Here is a 13,081-nt window from a genome sequence, read left to right on the forward strand (position 1 = left end):
TCTCTATGTCCAAGGACAAAGATCTCTACTCCGAGCTGATACTGCCTCTATAGCCCCCAAAAGCAGGGTTTTTTTGCTAGTTCTCTGAAAGTATTCGGTCATTGCATCAGTTAAATTGTCCAACAAAACACTGGACAAGAACCAAAGCTGTTGGGGCACAAGGCGCTGTCTTTTTGTCATGTTGACTACTGCACATTTCTGGTCTCCACAGCTATGGTAAAACAGTAAATTTAGAGAAGATGCCAAGAAAGGCAACAAAAACGTTCAAAGAGAGTAACCTTTATGTGAAGATGAAAGTCTAAAAATCTGGAACTGGTGTGGAGGTGAGAAGACAGAGATGTGAGCAAGCTTTACCCGTTCACAGATGCAGAACTCTTACACACCACACTGCAACAGGAGGACTTGGGACACCCCATGAAACCAGCAGGGAATTAGTTTAAAATTTGTGCTTGTCCACACAGGCAGGGCAAGGCAGCAGTGATAAGTAGACAGGTGTTTGCTTGCCTTAACACCTATACCTTTTTGGATTTCAAATTAAATTAACAAGAAGAAGGGAGAAGAGCAAGGGAGGAAGCGGCAGGGTGCATGGTTAGAGACCTTCTGCGCTGAGGGGAGTCAAGGGAGGACACATCTAAATGAAGTCCATAGTGCAGAGATTTTGGGTTGTGAGCTGGTGGTGGTGCTGGGAAACAGCCCAAGGGTGTTCACGGATGCTGGAGATGACCACAGCAACAGTGACAGGCTAAGGGAACCAGCAGGATAGTATACTGTGCTTTGGGGACAGTTATCCTGCTCCCTGGACCGCAGCTACCCAACTGCTCTGGCTTTTTGTAGATTATGAATAAAAGCACGGGGTATGACAATAAAAACCTTATGTAAAGAGAAGAAACTCCTGAGATCCTGAATGCTCCCTGCATGTGCTGCCCAGTGAGGTGTGTGAGTGGAGTGTGGACAGGATCAGGCTGTGAAGCAAGGAAAGGCCTGAGACACAAGAAGTAGATGGGTTAACAACATGCTGGAGAACCATAATAATTTGATAAACTACTTAAGTAGGCTTAGCATGTACCTATTTTCTGGACTCCAAAGAGATGCTCTCCAGAGCTCTATTTTTTTTATGTATTCTAGCACTCAGAATACTTGGGCCTTGATATCAGCTGGGACATATTCCTACTGCAATAATAAAAAATGACTAATTAAGTGTGAAGGGTTATTTAAATACTGCATCAGTCTTGTGCTAGATGGCATAGCATTATACAGCCTCCCTATTCACTGTATGGCAATTAAAAAAAAAAAAAAAGTCCCCTTTTTTTGGTTTTAGAAGTTTTCTTTTAATGTCTCCTTCTCTGTGCTGTTATCATAGGCCTTTCTACTGTATTTTCCATGTGAGTTTCAGATGTTAGCATAGGGCAAAAATCTGTAATTATTATTCTGTATCTTAAGGACTGTGAAAGAAGAGACTGGTGTCGCATTACTGAGCTCAGGGGCTCTAAGCATTCTTGGCATTTTGTGTGTGCTGTTAGAGAAATGAAATGTTAGAGTGGAGAATACTGTTTCCTGACACTTATTTTTTTTTATTATTTACATGTTACATGCTTGTGTTCTATTGTATTCTCCCTTGATATGACAGATGTTGCAGAAATGCACTAGTAAATGCACTAGTTTCTTGTGTTCTTAATAACTGTTGTTGTAATATTTGATACACTATAGGGAATCTTACAAACATTATGATCAATGTAAAAGCAGTTTGAATCCCAGCAGTCCTCTTTTTAAAGAAAAAAAAAAAAGTTTTTAACCTTTCCTATCTAGCAGTCTTCCTCCTGAGCCCAGTTCTGCAAGTTGCTGAATGGCAGAACCTCCAAAGATTGAAATGGGAGTTAAAGGAACTAATCTCTGCCTATTCAGGCATCATTACAGTAACTGAAGTAAGACAAATATAGGAAGGAATTGGTACAATTTATCAACTTCTGATAGGTAACTAGGACCAAGAGCATGCTCTTCTTTGTCCATTAAAAGATAGTTTTTATCAAAATCAACTTTTAATTGCACCTTTAAAGCAATAAATAAAGATATTGTACAGACTAAATAAAACTAAGAATTCCTCTTACGTATATTCTGTCACATATATATTAAACATGCCAATATGTTAAGATTTTGTATTTATTTAATGAGCTACAAAATCAGACACTAAATCAGAGCAGCTGGAACTCTGAAGAAAGGTTCAATTTCTGCTTGAACCTGATAAATGAATACTTTTTATGATTTAAATATGAGGGGAAAAAAAAAAAAAAAAAAAACAAAAAAACAAAGCACAAGAAGCCATGACCCCTTCGGGCATAGGTCTTTTCTTTGCATTTAAGATTTTGCATGAATTTTGGAAACACTGTTTCCAAAGAAGTCAAGTACACATTTTATTAAAGCCCACCAGAGATTCTGCCAAATACCTTGCTTCCTGGCTACACTTGCTCCTCTGTTTTAACATCATTCCTTCATCAATGACTGATGGGATTTTGAGATGTACACTGATGTTTTTTGGGAAGTTCAATACCAATGCTAAATTTGTATTACACATTATTTGGTCTTCAAGCTCAGTCTACAGAAGGACTCTGACTACAGAAGGACATGCGAACATGCTTCACACAGTATGAGCTGATTTTAGTGGATATATTTCACTATATTTTTAGACATGGGTCTAAATTCAATGAAACATTAACAAACACCCATTTATTTAATTGGACTTTGAATTACTTATGTTTTTTATACGATTTATTAGATCTGTAAGTCTTTTCTGACAGAGGCCTGGTGCTAGAACCTGCATGTGATTGCAAGACACTTAAAAATTGAAGTTTGGATAGGTACATGCTTAACAGCAAAAGCATGATATTACTGTTCTCAGTGGTTCATTAGGTATAAACAAGTCCAATGTTTTCTCATTTAAAAATACTTTCCTTTATCAAGGGAATTAAGATAACACCTGGTAAAAAAAAAAAAAAGATTGCTTGGACATGACTCAGGCACTAAAATCAGTGGGGGATTTCAATCAAGTTATTTTAATGTGAAGTGGATAGGCTTCTTCTATAGTCTGCCTTTCTAATTTCTAATGCTTTTCAAGCTACGCTTTACAAAGATTCATCTTAAATAAATGAATACATAAATAAATAAAATTAAATAGTAAAGAATATGTAGCAGCAATAACATAAAAAATACACTACATCCATGCCAAATGCCAGATAAACAGAATTCAATTTTGCAGAAAAAAATGCATTTAGTAGTCTATCTTGTATAATATTTTTTAAAGCTACAAATGACTCTATAGATTCTGAAATAATTCAGTACATGGCAAAAATACATGAATTACACATATTGACGTATTACAATTATTCCTAAATATAAAAAGCATTCATTTAGTGATAATTTTGAGTTATCCTTAAAAGCTTTACTCGTAAGTGCATTACTGTTTCTTTTGATTTAAATACAATCGCTTCTATAAGTAAAAGCCAATTATGTGAAAAATGCAAAGGGTAGATTTCATTTTCATTCATTCATTAAGAAGCACATATTATGTACAGCTATTTTAAAAGTCACTAACAAAATTGTTCAATTAATGCACCACATGAATAATAAGGTTGTAAGATTATGATTCAGTTAAACTTTTAATCTGCTTCCAAATGTACTTCTACTGACAGCAAATCACCTACTTGCATTCACTTTCTTGTGGGAGTGATTCTCTTATCTAGTTTTAGTGAACTGGTGGAAGTCCAATACATGGAGAATACCCTTGAATGTGTAGATGAGTCTGTCAAGGTCTTCACTGCTTGCACCTCAGTGCGGTAACTAACTAAAAAATTACCTATACTTTTACTTGGAGGTTGTTTGATATGTATTAGCAGCACCTGTTTTCTGCAGAGGATTCTGCAGCATGCCATTAAAACAGCCTGGTAGAAATGGTGATGTCCAATTAAAAAAAAAAAAAAAAGCTATAATAAATACAAATATCTACATCATCATTGTCTTTAAATTTTTTTAAAAAGAATGCAAGATAACAGGTTTTCCAAAAGTAGAAGACACATTTCCTCCTATCACCTCTATATAATGCTTCCAGTTTTATGCCTAGGAAATTTCAGGAAATATTCTGTCTGTCAGAGGGCCCAGCCTTCTGGAATAATCCAAATTATGTTTCATTACAGAGAATCTTCGTATTAAAACTACTCTCATTCGTGATTTTAAAACTGACAATTCAAAAGACTGGGCCTCACTCTCCTCCCAGTTACAGTAGAATAACCACATCAACTTCAATTATTTTATAATAGTGTGAAGATCAGGCACTTACCACTGTCCACTTGCTGCTATAGATGCAATAGAACACTGTGGGCATCAAGTTTGGCTTTCTTCTGTAGAAAATTATGTCTCTTTAATACTTTAATAATGAGATCTAACATAGCAAGAATCAAAGGGTCTTTTAAGGATTTCTTATTTGTTCTCTTTTGATTATTTTTTCTAATATACCCTCAAAACTTAAACCAAATTTTTAAATAATGAGATCAAAACTATTTAAATTCAAACCCAACTTGTCTAGACTATTGATTTATGCCTGCTGAAATCATACTAAATAATACAAGCTGAAGAGCCACAGCTTTGAGCCAAGTCTTTTGTATATTCATAAAAGCTTTATCAAGCCTCTGTTAAAAATTGCATTAAACATGATTTTTTTCTTAATGCATAAAATTATCTTATTAGTTTATACAGTTTTATATTACAAGTTATCTTAATCCCTTACCACATTTCAGTTCTATACTAGTTATTCAGGTTTTATATTGTTGCATTTTGAAAACTGTTTTCTCATAGCCAATTCTGCTAAAAAAATAAATAATTTAGATTAAGATTATTGAACTACAACTGGAAAATTTGTGATCTGAAACCAATTATAGGCAGGTGTATACAACTGTAGTGGTTGTATATCTTTTTTTATTATTATTATTTTTCAAATTCTAATGTTTAGTCATACTTTTGGATATGCTCTTCCTCAGTATATATTTTCACACAGTACAGAAAAGGGCCAGAGAAGTTTCTCCAAGATATCTTCTTAGTCTTTTTTTGTTTGTTTTTTTACTGAATATTCTCTATCCAGAATCTTGTGCTGTTTCTCTGAATTGCTTCAAGAAACTTGTAATAAAGGAGCCATGAATCTGAATTTTAACTTTCTAGTTAAAATAGGGAATCCTATTTAAGGAATATAAAATTTCAGTTATGGATTCTAGAAATCAGTCTCTGTATACTCCCGTCTATGTAACTGGCTTTGTGCAGCCTTCACCTAACAGAATTCTAAGGATTGCAGAAAAATTTTCATTACTTAAGAGAAAACAAGAACATTACATTTGTAAGTTGTCAGTAGTTTCCAAGATCGCATCTGTTGCTGGGACTCAATGATAACATAACTACATAGGTAGCATTAGTGCAGAAATTATGCTATGACAATAATTAAAGAATTATCTGGAATAATTAAAACATAAAAACACAAAACAAACAAAAACACAACAACCCAACAAGCCATAAGCATTCAGGACAACATGACTTTGGCTATAATCTGTTCTCAAAAACACCAAAGGATTTCCCACATTTTCAACAGAGGAAAGAAAAAAAAAAAAAAACAAAAACACTTTCATCCATTTAGTGCAACCTTAGACCTTTACTGATTTTAGAAATAAGGCTTTATCCTTACTTGAGGAAAGAAATATGAGAAGCAGGAATTCTAGGAAGAAAAAAAAATATATATATATATATATATATATATATATATACACACACACATGTATATCCCCAACCAAAAAACAAATGCCACCACCAAACCTAGATCATTTGATGAGTCATACTTGAAGTAGAATCTGAGTCTTTAAACTCAGAGATGATCTGAAAATAAGGGAATTTTCTGAATAATGTGATAAATGGATCCTGGAATCTGTATACTACAGAGACCTAATTCCAGAAAAACATCTAGGAAAAGAAACAGATTTGTTTTTAATTACAAGGTCATAGTATAGTTGAGTTAATTGGAGTATTTCTAATTTATCTCTGGTGAGGATCTTGCCTAGCATCTCAAAGTTAAAAATACTCTTGGATGATACTGATGATTTTATAGCACTTCTTAACTTTCTAAGGATGTCTATGATCACATTCTTTTGTCGCTGAATCTTCAGCTTTTAGGTTTCTCTAGCTAGCTTGAGAAAGATATTGATGTGTTCAAGCAGTAGTAGAAATGGCACCTCTCCTCCTAAGGCTATCTCTGTGAATCTTAGTCCAATGGGTAGTTCTAAAGAAGTTCCAAAGATTTTAAACCAAATTAAAATGCGTAAGGTTTCTTAATACTAGATAAATTACACCCTTCATTCCAATTCACTTGCATTTTTCAAATTTAGAACTAGAATATGTCTTCTATTTTTCCGAAGGCGTGTATTTTTGAATATTTAAATGCTTACACTAAACTTCAGAACTCCAGACAGGAGAGAGACTTCAAAACTTCATTGTAAGCAGATACTCGTACCACCTGGGTATCTACTTGAAAAACCTAATTTGTGAAGTTGATCTCTTCCAGCTGTATCCCAATAAACAGGGACAAGACCCCTCGGGGGCTAGTTCAGAAAGCCTGGACAGGGCTCAGTTCACACTCTGAGTATTCCTCTGGAGGAATCACCGCTAACTGTTGCAGGCAGAGGTATATCCTTAAGTACCGTGGCCACCTGCTTCCTAGTGTTCCAGTCTCTTGCTACTACTTAATTTTGACATCTCTAGAATCAAGTTAGTACACAATTTAGAACATGCACAATTCACCACGTTTTTTTTTTGTTTGTTTGTTTTTTGTTTGTTTGTTTGTTTTGAGACAGATTGCACATTTATTTCTAGTTACAAGAACAGCAACGAGCTTCCTAAAACATGTTTAGTGCACAGGAGAGCCCAGGTAACATCAGCTATACAGTGATCTACCTTAATTAAGTTCCTCAGAAGAATGTGCCTGCAAATTCCAACTTATAACATCAACTTTTTTTTTTTAATCAAATAAATTTAAAAATGTTTACCAAAGAAGTTCTCACCTGTCCAAAGAAACAACAAATACTGCTACAATCTGCAGAGAAATTAGAAGAAACACACATTTTATCAGAATAGATGCATTGAGATTAATAATGATTTTAAAGTTTATAGATTCATGCCCCTCGAGATCTCGTGTGAATTCTGAAATCCAATTTTATTATTATAACTGTAATAAAGTTTTATAAATGTTATAAAGAAGGTCTTTATTAAGAATGAAAGCAATCTGAACTATCTGGCCAAGTAATAAAAATGCATTTCTTTGTTGTGAAGTGTCAAGCAAGTAAGCCTTACCTGAAAACTGATCGATAAATCTTCCGTTTCCACTTGAGTGCACTCACTTTTTCTTCAGAGGGTAATCATTGTTTTAAATGGGTTTTCCATTAACATCAAACTTAACTGCTAGGAAAAAAAAAAAAAAAAGCAAACATTAAGCAAAAAGAGATAGAAACAGTCAAGAAACTTTAGTAATCACTAATGATATTGCATTACAACTTTGCAATGTGTTTTGTTTCTCATTTATTACAACGGTCAGCTGAAGTCTGGGCTTCCTCCAGCACTGCAAAAGGGATTGTCAAAGCAGTTTGCCCGTACTTATGCTGAGATAATCCTGAGTGGCAGATAGTCCATCATTTGAGAGACATACTTTGAAATGATACTATGATTCTGAAAAATATATTCTCGAGCAGTATTCTAGCCGTGTGCATTCAGAGTGGCTTCAGTGTACTTCCCCCAAACATTTCCGTCCTGAAAAGATTACAGCAGGTTTGCTGGAAGGTGAATCATTTGTCATACTTTCAACCGCTGATTATTCTGGATAAAAAAAATCCATTTTTAAAGAAGTTTTTGTACATGCATAATTTAGAGAATTATTTTTGCTGCATTTGATAGCTTTTGTTGCTGAACGTCTTAAAATTCCTTTTTTCACTCCGAGTATTGCTTTTGCAACTGAAGATCAATAATTACTTTCTCCCCATCATTGAAAAATAATGACATGTCCACATATTTGATCAGTGGCAAATGAGGCCTCTAGCTAAATTGCACCCCTTGGACGAGTGAGCCTGGATATAACAGGCAGATCATTTTGCTGTCAGACATGCCTGTGCAGTGAAGCAGACAGAAGGCAAACTATACTTTGTTGCTCATCACCACTTTATATAATGAATATAATAAACATGACTGAGGAGATAATTGGAGCATTTAAAGTAATAGGTGTGCTTACCTGTTTTGCTGGATAGCCATAGACTGAATTCTTAACACTAATAGCTTAACTACACCACATACAATTATGACTAGTTTCAGATTGTCCCTACAATACTTGGTGAATTTTAAAAATATCCTGAAATAGTTAAAAGCTATACTTACACTACCTCTTTAATTCAAAATTTTGTTTTATTAATACTTACAGCTTAACACGTATGAGATTTAAAGAATATATTGTGTCTGTCCGCTTTCCGCCCTCCCCAGATTATTTTATACTTCTATTTAAGCACAGTGGATGAACAATATCTTTAAAGACTGTCATGCTACTCTTGGAGAGGACTTGTCCTAAAAGTATGCTTTCCCTGGTTAATATTTTGAGAAATACACTCTTTCCTTGTTTGCTCTTCTACGGCACAGGAAGCTGGAGAAACACTGGTAACCTCTGGTATTACTGTCTGATAAATTAGTGCACTATATTTCTCTAAATTTCACACAGCGCTAAATGTTTCTGGCAGTACAAGGTGTGTATTATGAATTAAGTTTAGTTTTTAAACTGCTTTTCCATTTGTATGGCAACTCTGAAGCACCTTGGCTTTCAACCAGAGAACTCTTCCCTTCTCATGTCTTATTCCTTACATGTTAATTATTCTGCAAAGAACATAATTAAAAAAAAAAAAAAAAAAAAGGAAAAGAGAAATAAGAAATGGGGGGAAATAAAGCAGAATACTCTAAAAAAAAAAAAAAAGGAATAGCATTTTCCAGCACTGTGGTGAATAAAATACACATTTCAACTAAATCAATTAGATTCCACTCCATGTAATTATCCTGAATGCAAACCCAACTTGAATTTAACTAACTACAGAAAGTATGCAGTTTGCCTGTTTAAAAAGACAGCTTTTATCACCAGCTAAAGGCAGTTCAATTAAAATTGGAGGCTTAACCACCCAGAAGCCTGCTGGCACAGTCTTGATGAGCTGTAATTCTAATTGGAAACTCTTCGCAGTTAGCACAAAACAAAGAACCATAGCTGGTTTTAGAGCGATGCCCATATTCTTTGCAGATGTTACCTATACGGCACATCCACAAGGGGGTTATGTGAAGTGCTCCATGGATGAGGGGGTGAAGAATGAATAAGCCTGGATCTACCTGAACTACAGAGCTGGTTCTTTTATGTCGGGTCATGATCTTCATTTTTCTAAAGCCTCCAATTTTTTTTTTTTCAGATGTTCTTACTTCATTATTTTGCTGACAAGTTAAGATCTATTCTGTATGTCCAATAAAAGGCCAGAGAGGACTGATTATATGGTAGAGAACTTTTTACTAGGAGGACTTTTTTTTTTAAACAAGAACTAGCTTAAAGCATGAAAGCCGTAGTAATGGTAACACAGTCAATTACATTTAAGTCTATTTGTGTATTTTAGAGCTTATATTAACTGATTCAGTGCAGTTGTAGGTGACAGAGTTGATGCAATTCATCAACACAACTGATTCGATTATCTTTAAACAACATTTTAAAGATTATCAATTATTCGATTATAATTAAACAACATTTTTGTTAACCTTTGGTTTCCTTGGGACATGTTCGTATATTCAGCAGTAACAAAGATAAGAGTACATTATTACTTCTGTATGTGCTGTTTCCTCTGCATCTTTCAGCCCCTGAACTCAGCTTCAAAAGCACTTATGCCCTTGTACTGTAAACTTCACAAGGCAGGACCTTCTTCGCCCCCGCCAAGGGCAGCAGATAACAGAGAAACACCAGACAGTTCCAGTTTTACCTCAGAAATGAATGTAAGACACTGCTCTCAGTTCATTGACTCTGGTACTTCAGTAATTTGAATGGAGATACAACTCTATTTCCTTATACCATTATTTGGGGCATTGAGCAGATTTTTATCCTACTTGTAATTGTGATTCCCTACATATGTTTATGACTGGAAAAGGTCTAATATTTAATAGAGCTGATAACTTTTTTTTTCAAATGTCAAACTCTTAATCAAAATACACTTCAAAAAATCTCCAATAATTTCTTAAGATTACATTTTTGCCCAGTTTCAATACTAAACACTAATGCCAGTAACCACAACTATTATAGAAAACATCATGGCATTTTTTATGGCTGGTGTTGATACTGTTTTTCATTCATGTTCTACTGCAGTAGTATATCTAAGATTCTAGTATTCTCAACACAGCATTTTTGCAAGCAGGATTTCCTTATTTTTTGTTGGGAATTTCAGCTGAGAAAGACTGACAGTCGTGGTTTAACCTGGCCGGCAGCTAAACACCACAGCCGTTCGCTCACCCTCCCCCCTCCCTCTCTGGGACGGGGGAGAGAAATGGAAAGTGAAGCCCGTGAGTTGAGATAAAGACAGTTTAATAAGACAGAAAAATAATAATAATAACAATAATAATACTATGGTGATAATAGTACTAATAGTAATAACGTGTACAAACAAGTGATGCACAATGCAATTGCTCACCACCTGCTGACGGATGCCCAGCCTAACCCCGAGCAGTCCGGCCCCCTCCCCCTGGCTAGCCACCCCTATGTATTGTTTAGCATGACCCCAGATGGTATGGAATACCCCTTTGGCTAGTTTGGGTCACCTGTCCTGGGTCTGTCCCCTCCCAGCTCTTACTGCACCCCTAGCCTGCCCGTTGACAGGACAGAACAAGAAGCTGAGATGTCCTTGGCTTAGTATAAGCACTACTCTGCAACAATTAAAACATCGGGGTGTTATCAGCACTCTTCCCATCCTAAGCCAAAATATAGCATTCTACCAGCTACTAGGAAGAGAATTAACTCTGTTCTAACTGAAACCAGGACACTGACTCAGCTCAGAAGGAAACATGTGATCTGGCAGGAGTCTAGGAATTTCAACACTGAAAAATAGGAAAAGTGGGAAGTTTAAGAGAAAGAATAAGAGAAAGAGAAAGAGAAAGAAGAAGAGAAAGAGTTTAAGACAAAGAATAGACTGTCACGGAAAGGAGGAGGAATCTGGAAATGGAATGGGAAAACTTCTCAAACAAAAGGGCTATTTCAGCTCTTTGCTGCAGATGAGATGTTAGTGCTTTGAACTCATTTCATTGAATCACCTTGAACATTTTTAGCAGATTTTGGGACCCTTGGCAGAAGTCAAAAGGTTAAGTTTTCTACAGTATTCCTTGAGTAATTTCACTGTTTTTTTTTTTTTTTTTTTTTTTTTTTTTTTTTTTTAAGTCCACATTCATCTCAAAAGATTTTCTTTACATCAAAGGAAGAAAGACAAGTAAAAATTTTAACTGGTAACTTTTTAGTGTTATACCATTTTTTCTTGTAGGTGTGATCATGGTAGCTTTTTCAATCTCATCTTTGAAGAAGAAACTACTGATGTATTTTAGATCCTTTCAAGTCACCTAATTTAGTATTTTTAAAATCTTTACTTTTTTTTTTTTTTTTTTCTGAAAATAGAATGTACCTTGGAATTAGTGTTTCCTGTACAAAAGTATATTGAGGGTGTTTCAAATTTTAATTACATGTGATGCTCAAACTAATTGTGCTCTAATGCTACTACTAATATTTGTATAAGAATAAATAAGGATTTTTGTAGATTTTTCTATGGCAATGTCCCTCTGAAAGGGAGGTTATTCACAGATAACAAGAATTCTTAAAGGTATTTACATATTCATTCCCACAGCTGGTGTATATATGTTTGGGCTTTTTTCAGTTGCAGTATCTCACCTGGGCATATGTAAACCACACTTTATCACAGAACCACAGAACAGCTTGGGTTGGAAGGGACCTTAAAGTCCATCCAATTCCAACCCACCCACCATGGGTACGGATGCCAGCCACCCACTAGATTAGGTTGCCCTGGGTCTCATCCCACCTGGCCTTGAAAAACCTACAGGGATGGGCATCCACAGCGTCTCTGGGCAACTTGTTCTAGTGCCTCGCCACCTTCTGAGTGAAGAATTTCTTCCTAACATCTAATTTAAATCTCCCCTCTTTTAGTTTAGAAACTCTTCTTAGAATACACTCCGTGTCAAGGGAGACTGCAAGAAGGAAGGGAGGGTCAGAGAGAAGATAACATGACCAGAAGAACTCCTGTTATTGTCAGATTGCTCTATCAAGTGCAACATCCGTGAAATGTTGCTAGTGAAAGAGTGGATAGAGCTCTGGCCTAACTTGTGCTCCAGATACATGGGCCACAATGTATGAAGGGTTCTGCCTAACTAATCTTTTTGTACACCTACCATCCTCTTTAACAACCCATGCACACATATAATCCATTTATTTGGACTGCTGTTAGTAACAGCCATACAGAATGACTACAGATATCCCCCTGACTTCGAGTGAAATTCCAATGTTACTTTGGAAAGATTCCTAAAACATAGGCAATCCCTCAAAAGCACAGTATGTGGTGGGTCATTCATACTGATTTGCATCTCCTATATTCTCATAGCAAAGATAGTAGCTACTGGTAAGCTACTTTCATAAAATGATGTAATAATGAACAGGATGCTGATCCTTCAAAATGTAGCTTTTAAGGAGTCCTGAAATACCAAACTAATGTCCCAGTGGGGAATGAATTCTTAATATAACAGCCTACCAATGTCAAGCAGAACATCATTGTGATAAGGTGGGTTTCTAACTGAATTACCAAGCCTCAGTAGTCACTAATCTGTCTTGGGGCAAGACTGCTAACAACATTAACAACTATGAAGTTAACCAATACAGTAAGGAAAATCACATAGGCAGATAAGATTAGTTCTTGATTCTCACATGCTTAAAAATTTCCTTAATTTTAAGCAGGAGATT

This window comes from Aythya fuligula, chromosome 5 (assembly GCF_009819795.1).
Source record: "Aythya fuligula isolate bAytFul2 chromosome 5, bAytFul2.pri, whole genome shotgun sequence".
NCBI classification, from domain to species: Eukaryota; Metazoa; Chordata; class Aves; order Anseriformes; family Anatidae; genus Aythya; species Aythya fuligula.